This window comes from Pinus tabuliformis, chromosome 5_1, assembly GCF_031772625.1.
Source record: "Pinus tabuliformis cultivar Carrire ecotype Pingquan chromosome 5_1, CPIR1, whole genome shotgun sequence".
Classification (NCBI taxonomy): Eukaryota; Viridiplantae; Streptophyta; class Pinopsida; order Pinales; family Pinaceae; genus Pinus; species Pinus tabuliformis.
Window position 1 is genome coordinate 474002207 of NC_142305.1, and position 9578 is coordinate 474011784.

Below are 9578 nucleotides of genomic sequence, written 5' to 3' on the forward strand. Positions count from 1 at the left end.
CTAAGAAGTTACTCATGTGATTAAAGCCCACCCATTGTAGAATACATGTATGAATAAAATAATTCATAATTCAACCTCCGCTTAACCAAATTGGGTGACCTCTAGGTTGATTTTGGTCCTATCAAAAAGAGGGATATAATGCAATCATTATCTCAATCATTTGAGTTGTCCAAGGAAGAGTTTTACCACAGTTGAAAAACTTAACACTCCCTTTAAACTAGGGAGAAGTCCACGTGCCAATATTTATCCATAGAACAATATATAATCACGGATCATATTTTTCATGCAGACATCGTGTAATGTCCATAAAAAATAATCATTGTACATCTTGATCTATCCATTTCTTATTCATGTTATCTCTTGATTGTTCCTTCTCATATGCATGCACATCCTTGACCCTACAAGAAGAAGAACATGTTACTGGAGGGGAGCTCAAGCTACCACCCTTTATCCATCAGGATATTATCTTGAATCTTCATCATCAGGCTGATACCTAGAATGTCTTCATCGAAGAATATATCATCAAGTAGAACATATTAACCTAGAACCATATCGGGGAGAAATAGCTTCCACCCATACCAAGAAATAGGATAACTCGTCACATAAGGGAGTAAATGCTTGACACTTGAATTTCATCGGGGAGCTTTGCCCTCAACCTATAATCATATTGGGTCATCTCAACCCATCCTATTACTTACTAATTTTTCCATTGATGAGCCATTCATGTGGTAGAACACCTGCATCATAATCGCCTTGTGTTATACACCCCCAAGTACACTCTCAACTCATTGGCTAGATGAGGAGCGTCACTCCCAACAAGCCCAGTTTATGGGTATGATGTCAAGTGACGTATAATATAGAAAGACCAAGATAGGGTGAGCTACTAATCCAACCCTATGGGTAACAGATAGGATTAAACTACTATTTTCGAGAGTTCACTAAACCCCAGGATCCTACCATCTCGATTCCTCACCCTAGGAGCTCAAAAATGGTAGGAGGAGTTGCCAGAGTGTCCTCAATCAATGTTGCATCGCATACCGAGGGGATTCTCTCTTAAAACCAATAAAATTCTCTTTGATAATTCCTTTGTGATAATATAAACAATATTAGTGTCTTAATAGGAGATGTTTCATGTTCACATAGAGCAACAAATCAAATATCATGTTGGATCATATATAATCATATAAATAACCAAATGATACCCTAATCATCCCCCCTCTCAAGGACTTTACAACCATAAGCTTAATATTTTTTCAAACAAATAGACTATCTCAATATGTGACAGTATAATGGTCCCAAATGTAACCATGTCAGATCCAGATCACGCTCAAACAAATATCTAAGGAGATTTCGCATCCTCCCTCACAACTAGCCATGCTAGCAACATCATCATCGACGTTAGTTATGTTATGGACTTCTCATCCAAGATATCATGATGGATCTCCTACTAAACAAACATCCAAATGTGCTTATAATAAATACTCTCAAATATCAGCAATACATTTGTGCAGAGGCATACCATAGGAGAAATATCTCATTCTCAAAATATAATATCTCATGCAGATATTTCAAATCATGCTCAATGGGAACTCTATGTGAGTGAACTAGCTCAATCATGAATCTATTTACATTCTATGCACATCATATATATAAAGGTGGTTGTTAAAAAACATAATCAACAATACCTCAATCAATTGTCGGATGCCATTCCGAGTTCAACAACTTCAAATCAAAGTATCAAAGATTTACAAACATATTTTTCAATAGCTATGCAATATGGAATTTCTTTCCCAAATTCTGGAACATGTCAGAGACACTTTGATTCAAAATTCAAGCAAATTCATAAATATTCATATGATGGTCAAAAACATTCAAACATCTAGCTGCTCACTTCATGTTAGCATGAGAGCGACTTTCGTTGCCTAGATGTTGTCTATGCCTTCACATGTGAGCATCCAAGGAAGAGATCTCCTATATCTTTGACTGCAACTCGAGAAGAAAACCTAATTTCTATACAAGCTTCAGATCTACGACTCTACGATAGATCAATAGTTTCATATGCACATATATCATACTTCATTAACTTAGAATACAAATAGTAATACGACTAAGAATCTTGAGAAGAGATTCTCCCTCTCCCTGGGGTCATCTTCATCCATGTAAGGAACCTGTCTCGACTTGAGTCATGCAACAATAGATATGGCCATTAGCATCGTAACATGAATCCTTCATCTAAGGTTTAGACTCCAAGTAGTAGATAGATGCAACATCATATCTCAATGATTATGAGAACAATACCACTTTTGTAATAAGTCACTTCATCAAGTTAGTATATTCAATTTAACCATGATGATAGTTAGTAAGAGAACTACTTATCAATCTTACACTTATACATCCTACATCAAGGTTACCATTCTTTTCCTCACCAATGAAATGAGGTTAGATCATTCAATAAAGCTTTATCAAAACAAGAAGAGTGCCAATCATGCTTATCACAAGTTTTACCAGTAGACTCATGTATAGGCGTTAATGAACCATCCTTCAATATGAAATAAGTAATGACAAGTATAAATAATATCATTTAGTGGATTCAACATTTTAGCCTTCTTTATATGATCATGATGTCCAACAGATAGGTCATAGATGTCATCAAAACATCAAGTAAACTGTGAAATGTCTTATTTCGTACATTTAATCCCTAAATCCCATAAAAAAGGTAAAGTAACATAAGAGAGAACTCTATTGAACATGATTATTCAACGTATACCTTTTCAATAAATTGTGTATTTAAGTCTATATAAAAGGGTTAAACTTAATTTCAATGGACAATTGTTCATCCACTTGTACGAGTTCAAATAGTCAAATACTTGATGATATTTTCATGTTTAGGGAATCTGAAAAGGGCGTAAAAGAAGCTTGTGTTGCTTTTTCTTAAGTTTTTAACTTGTTCAAAAAAGTGATAAAAACATACTCAATGCGAAAAGGATCCATTTTCGTAAATAACCTATGATTTACACACTTAAACTAAAAAATAATCATCACCGCTCAAAAATATGGTAAGAATAAATAAATTTTGGGTTTCACGGGCTAATAGGAAAACGATAATATTTTAATTGGCCTAAAAACTTATAAAATCCAAAAACGTAGAAAGGTAAATACCATTTGTTTTTGTTACCATTTGAGAGTGATAGAGTGCAGTTTCACAAAGAACTTAAGAGGAAACTTGTAGGCAAACTGTTGGACCAAATCACTAGCCGCCTTCTCTAGGTAAACTATCTCTTTAATATTTCACAATGTACCTTGTATTTTGTTTTTTTGGGGGCTTTAGAAAATGAAAAATCACCCTCGGTGTGCACAATTCACCTTCTTGTGCAGATCATTTAAGTTTTTAACATAGAAAAACGAGATGTGCAGAATTTCTAGCACTAGAACTGTGCAAATTCGCACTAGTTTCCATAAGCGGTCACGCAAAGTTCTATGGGATTTGAAACATTAATTAAAAATACCCAATTTTTTAAGAAAACAATTTACCACAACTTGTTATGTGATCCTCCATGTTTATTTCCAACGTTTTGAGCTATAAAAATTGAGTGGAGAGAGCGTCAACATGAAAAACAAGATATAGTTGCTTTGAGCCATCGAGAGACAATATATGTATGGTTGAGAATAATCGATGAACTAGAAACATGGTTGAGGGTAAGGTAACAAACTTAGAGCATGGTTGTAGTAACAAACTTAGAGCATGGTTGTAGTAGATGATGGTGGTGGTGATATAGGGGGAATTAAAGGTAAAAATACAAGTATAACTATAAATATATGATGGCTAAATGGACTATATTTAGGGACAAGATCCTTGCAACAAGCAATTGCAATAACTAGTTACTCATACTCATGCATTCTATTGGATGGTTGTTTCTTTGTATGGACATCATTATCTTCAAAAAATAAACTATGAACTTTGAAATTTCAAATTTAAGAAATAAAATTTTTGAAGAAGAAATTGAGTCTTAAATTAAATAAAGATTCAATTCACTTTTCCAATAGTAAAAGTTCAACATCAATTATTACACCATTATTTTGAAAATCAAAGGAGGAGTCATCAGATTACATACAAAAGTAATTCGTACTATTGAATCACAAATTCCAAACATAGGGCACATAAATAGTGCTCATGAGATCCAACAGATTCCAAACAAGGAGAATATTATTGATAAAATATCTAGACAAAACTCCGAAAACCAACAACCTAATCTTACTTATTTACTAATCTAAGCATTATTCCTAGTTCCCCCTTTTAATGCAAATATTACTACCAAAAATGTCAAATTATAATTCACATGTCACATATGTCTTAGTGGTCTTTCTGGGTACTTATCCCCGCTCTAAAGTTAACCTAACAACACTCTGGTTCACGCTCGTAAGTTCCAATGAAAATTTTCCAATTTGGTAAGATACCATAAAAATTTTGATGAAAAATTTCAATGACTAGTATATATCTTAAACATTTCAAATTTAAATAATTTTTAATAATTTTAATCAATATAAACAATTTTAAAATTACTTTACCAAAATGACAGTCACACTTCTCTTATTTCCAAAATCTCTCTTTTCAAAATTCAAAATTCCTTCTTACTTTCAAATCTAATATAAATTTTTTTTTATAATTAATATTTATTTAAAATTAAATATTCAAAACTCAAAATTATCTCTCATTAATTTCAAATTTCATCTAAAATCTTTTCTAATTAATACATATTTACAAATTAAATATTCAAAGCTTATTTTTATAATATTTAAAAAATCAATTAATTATTATAAAATTTACTCTTCAATTAATTATTTTTTTAGTTGTTATCTCAATTTTTTAAATTCTGTTGTATATTATTTCTTTACTTGTTATCTTAGCATTCTAAACTATGTGAGACAACACTGAAATTTAAAACTAAGAAATTTTCTCACTCAATCAACCCTTCTGTTTCTTACATGTGATCCTGCTATTATATCTATCCTGCTATTATATCTTCAAGATTTTGCTCAGATTATTTATTTGCTTGTTTTCTCAGCATTTTAAACTCTTTGAAACCACACTGAATTTTGAAACTTAGAATTTTTCTCAATCCCACGGCGTTTCCATTTCCTACTGCGTTCCCAACGCAACTATCTATTTTATGTTCAGGGATCATTGCACTTACTATTCTCGGACAGAAATTAATAAATCCCTGCAAAAAACTAAAAACCTTATCTACAGGAACCAAACCTAAGCGAAACTACATAAACCGAATCGAATTTTCAGCGAAACTACATAAACCGAATCGAATTTTCATAGAACTATTCGATATACGAATCGAATTCACGTATTTTTTTTTCTCATAAGGACGAATTTGGTAGTTATGATTTTTGGTTCTCTAATGACATTTTGTTCTCTCAGATCCTCTTGGCTTCCTATACAAACGGCAGAGGGGGTGCATGATATGAATAGGCTCCTTGGTTAGTATGTAGCTCCACCATTACCAATTAAGCTTCTTTCAGTTGTTCTCTATAGCATCTCCTTGCAGCTCGGCTCTCCACATATTAACCAACACAAACACATTCTCCAAAGAAACTGGCCCAAATTAATATGTCAGAGCTGCCAAATTAAACCCACCAGCATTAACAATGCCGATGAAATTCATTCCTGCACAGGGGGCATTCAACTTTAAGATAAAGCCACTTTAAAATGGAGTTCCAATGAAAAACGTGATTGCATGGCAATTGTTTTGCATTATCTTCTCCAACGGATAGCGTCTCCTGGCAAATGGCACACAACAAGCTGTCGCCTTCACCATCATCTGCGCCGAGGAGCATCTGTAGCCATAAGTGTCCTGGAAGAGCCAATAGCTGCCACAGCAGCAGCTAAGGGATGACTGCGATGGCGAGCAAGGTATTGCTCTCGCAAATGAGGATGAAGATCAAAACGTTCACCTCTCAATTGAATAGAATTAGTGGCATTACTATTGTCTTTCAAGCTTTGCAGTATCCGATGACAATCTGCGAAATTGCCACTCCATACAATTTGGTGGCTCGACACATTTCCGTCTACGCGACTCCAATCAAAGATAGTTCGTAGCAAAACAATATTGGCGTTCTCAGCCATTGCAGCTTGGATATTTCTTTTGCCACCGTAGTTCACAGTATGCCATTCACGGTTGGGTTTCTGTCCAATGTCATCTAATTGACGTACAAAGACATTGTCCCAAATGTTCTCCAATTCCCACTCATCTCCGTTGTCTCGTTCAATCCATCTAAACACTACGCTAGAGATCAAGTGCTGCTGAACAGCACACTGATTTTCACTCTCTTCCTGTGAAAAACCATCCGTTCTACTTGTTGCTGTGGAAGGTGCAGACGTTTTCCATAAGATGACATTATTTGTTTCCTGCTCTACCTGACAAATAAGCCGCTGAAACATTTCTCTTGTACAATTGACATTATCATTTTCGCTTCCATTTCTTGATTTCTCCATCTCGTCGCTTTCTAAGATATATGTTCGAGGCTTTTGCTTATTTACTGCGGAGAAACTGTCAAGAAAATAGCTTTTTCAAGTGGATTTGATCCTACGACCTAAGATATTGATCCGTAGTAGTTATATATATACTTACCATGTCATTTGAAGCTTAAAATATTTAACGGTAAGTTAAATTTGGCAGGCCGACCAGAAAGAATGACGTGCGTTTTTACCATTACTTTGCCCCCTTTTAACTTTGGGGTTCGAAAATAATTTTTTTCATTTCTGCTTCCGCATCGACGCCCCACAAGATTCAACCACTTAAGTGGTTTATTATGTTACTTCTATTTGAGCAGACATCGCCACAAGATTCAACCACTTAAGTGGTTTATTATGTTACTTCGATTTGAGCAGTGATATTTAGTGACGGTGTTGCAGCAATCTTTTAGACCGTGCAAAAAAAAATTAGAGAAATATTTTATGTCTTCCAAAGTTAATTATAAGTTTAATGATATTTTCACAAAAGAAATTGGCTTACGCCCCTAGGGCTACAAAGCACGAGGGTCAACCAAGGGGTCTCTAGTCTTGTTTCAATCATGGGACTAATTTATGGATGCCACGTGGCAAGATTCAACGACTTTGTCTTCTTATGATTCAAAGCCAAAGCCAACGCTGACCCATTTAGCAACCATCACGACTCCACTACTATCAATGGTCTAGCCGTACTCGAATGCTCGAGAGCCTACTATGAACTAGCGAGCGACTCTCTTTGCTTCTAGTGTGGTTATTGTTATCCATGACCCTCTCTAGTTTATGTGAGGCACAAGAAAAACAAGTGTTTTTAAGTGAGTGATTCTGACTAAAACACTTTATGGTTCCATTCGTTTTGAAGATATTTTGAAAAATAGAGAAAACCATAGGAATGCTTCACTTGGGAGTAAACCAAAATAGAAAGCATAAAGTTTCAAAATATCAAGAAGGAAGCATATGATCATTGTTATGTTTTATTATGTAGATAGGCATTTTATTACAAGGTTCTTCCTCATCACACTTTCGCAAATTCGTCGGCCTAAAAAAGAATATGCTCTACCACTGTTGCAAGACCACGGTTGAAGGTTGCACTACTATGGTTAAAAGAGAGGACACAGGTTAGGTTATCGCACACCAAAGTTGAACGTTGCACTACCATAGTTAAAAGAGAGGACATAAGGTAGGTTATGGCACACCGCATTCACTAGGTAAGACATAGAGACTTGTCGCTAGCTCTCTTTCAGTGTGTGCCCCATAGAATTGTGACTCAACTCTTTCATTATGGTTTCAGTTCTATTTCGCTAAGTGAGACAAAGAATTGGAGTGCTAGCTCTCTTTCAGTGTGTGCCCCATAGAATTGTGACTCAACTCTTTAATTATGGTTTCAGTTCTATTTCGCTACGTGCGACAAAGAATTGTAACTCCACGCTTTCACTATGGTTTCAATGCATGCCAACACAAAAAAATCCAACATAAAAAACTAGTTAGAGATGTCAAAGATTTAGTTAAATATGTTAAGGGAGAAAACAATGGTGTGATTGAGCAGAGATGGACAATTGTCTTAGTGTGTCCAAGGTGAGATGAAAAGGATCCAAGTTGTCAAGGATACAAATTTGTAGGTTTTGTCCGAGGGTAACCTGAGACCCTTTATGTGACCATCAAAGAAGTAGTACATTGTGATAAGATATAAATGCACTTCTCATAAAGTAACTTTGCCATTGTAAAAGAATTTTGAATGATTGTTGCACTTGAATGGAAATGTTGTTGTAAGGGATCCATGATTGGTTAGACCTAACACCCTAATATTTTGGTCCAAGTTGATTTCCCAAAGTGCTTTCGAAGCCCACCTAAATAAAACCTACATAGATTAAATTGATAACATATGTAATCATGTATAATGCATCCTTCTTGTGTATATGGTGTTCATTTCTATAGCATTGGGAGGTATTCTCCCACGCTAAGGATCCTTCAAAATCAACAAAATAAATTATAAATATTAAAAGGGAAATTCAATTTTTATATTAATTTATGTAGGCTCAACTAAGCCTAATCCGGGTCCACCATTAGAGGTTACCCTGTAACAAGGGCACTCATTTGACCACTATATGTAAGACAATTTGACCTCCTAACTTGGCATGAATTCGAATATCACAAGACACGATATTTTTTTGTTCATTTAAGTGAAGGACAAAAGATGTAAAAATATGAGTTTTTGGGAAGACCTTAATGGGAAGGCCAAATTTCATGGTAGGTAGCTTGACTAGGTTTGACCCGTATTTGTCATTGAAAAATTGGCACATATTTCTAGACAAATTATTTGGTAAAATTTGTTGAAGATTGCATTTTCCTTTGTAGAAAAGTTGGTTTATTTTTTCCAAAGGTTAGGTATTTCCAATGTAATCGTGTGTCTTTTATTGTCTTTGGTTGTCTCTTTTTGGTCCTATGGTTATTACGTTATAGTTGAGATATTTCTATGTATAATTACTTAATGATATAAAATACATAAAACAAATTAAGAATAAAAATGATTGGAAGTAATTATCAAATTAGAAAATTCAATTATTACTATAAGAAAAAATCAACATATTATCGAAACCTAGGTAATGGAGTAGCCACAAGAAGCATAGCATGAATAATCTTAAATTAGTCCTAGAGAAATAGGGGTATCAAGCATTTGATTCCTCGTACTTTGAATAATGTCTCCAAACCTCATAATTGAAGAGACATTGGAAGGTGCAATCACCTATCTTGGAAAACTCAAGAAACTCAAGTACTTTTCATCTTCCAGGAAAATGACTTTCTAGGTCTGGTGGAAAAATATATTTGAGAACCAAAGGGATTTGAGTAGAAAGAAAAGTTCAAAAGAGCGAGGAAAAAGAAAAGACGATTATTGTATACTCTATAAAATACCATGTAATTCCTCATGTTAAAGTAATAAAGAGTTACAATTAAATGTACAATTCCCTAACAAAGTTATATGCTAGAAATAATAATAATAAGAAATTAACCTTGAAACATTGTCTTTGCAATATTAAAATGACTAAAACAGATTTTATCACATCTT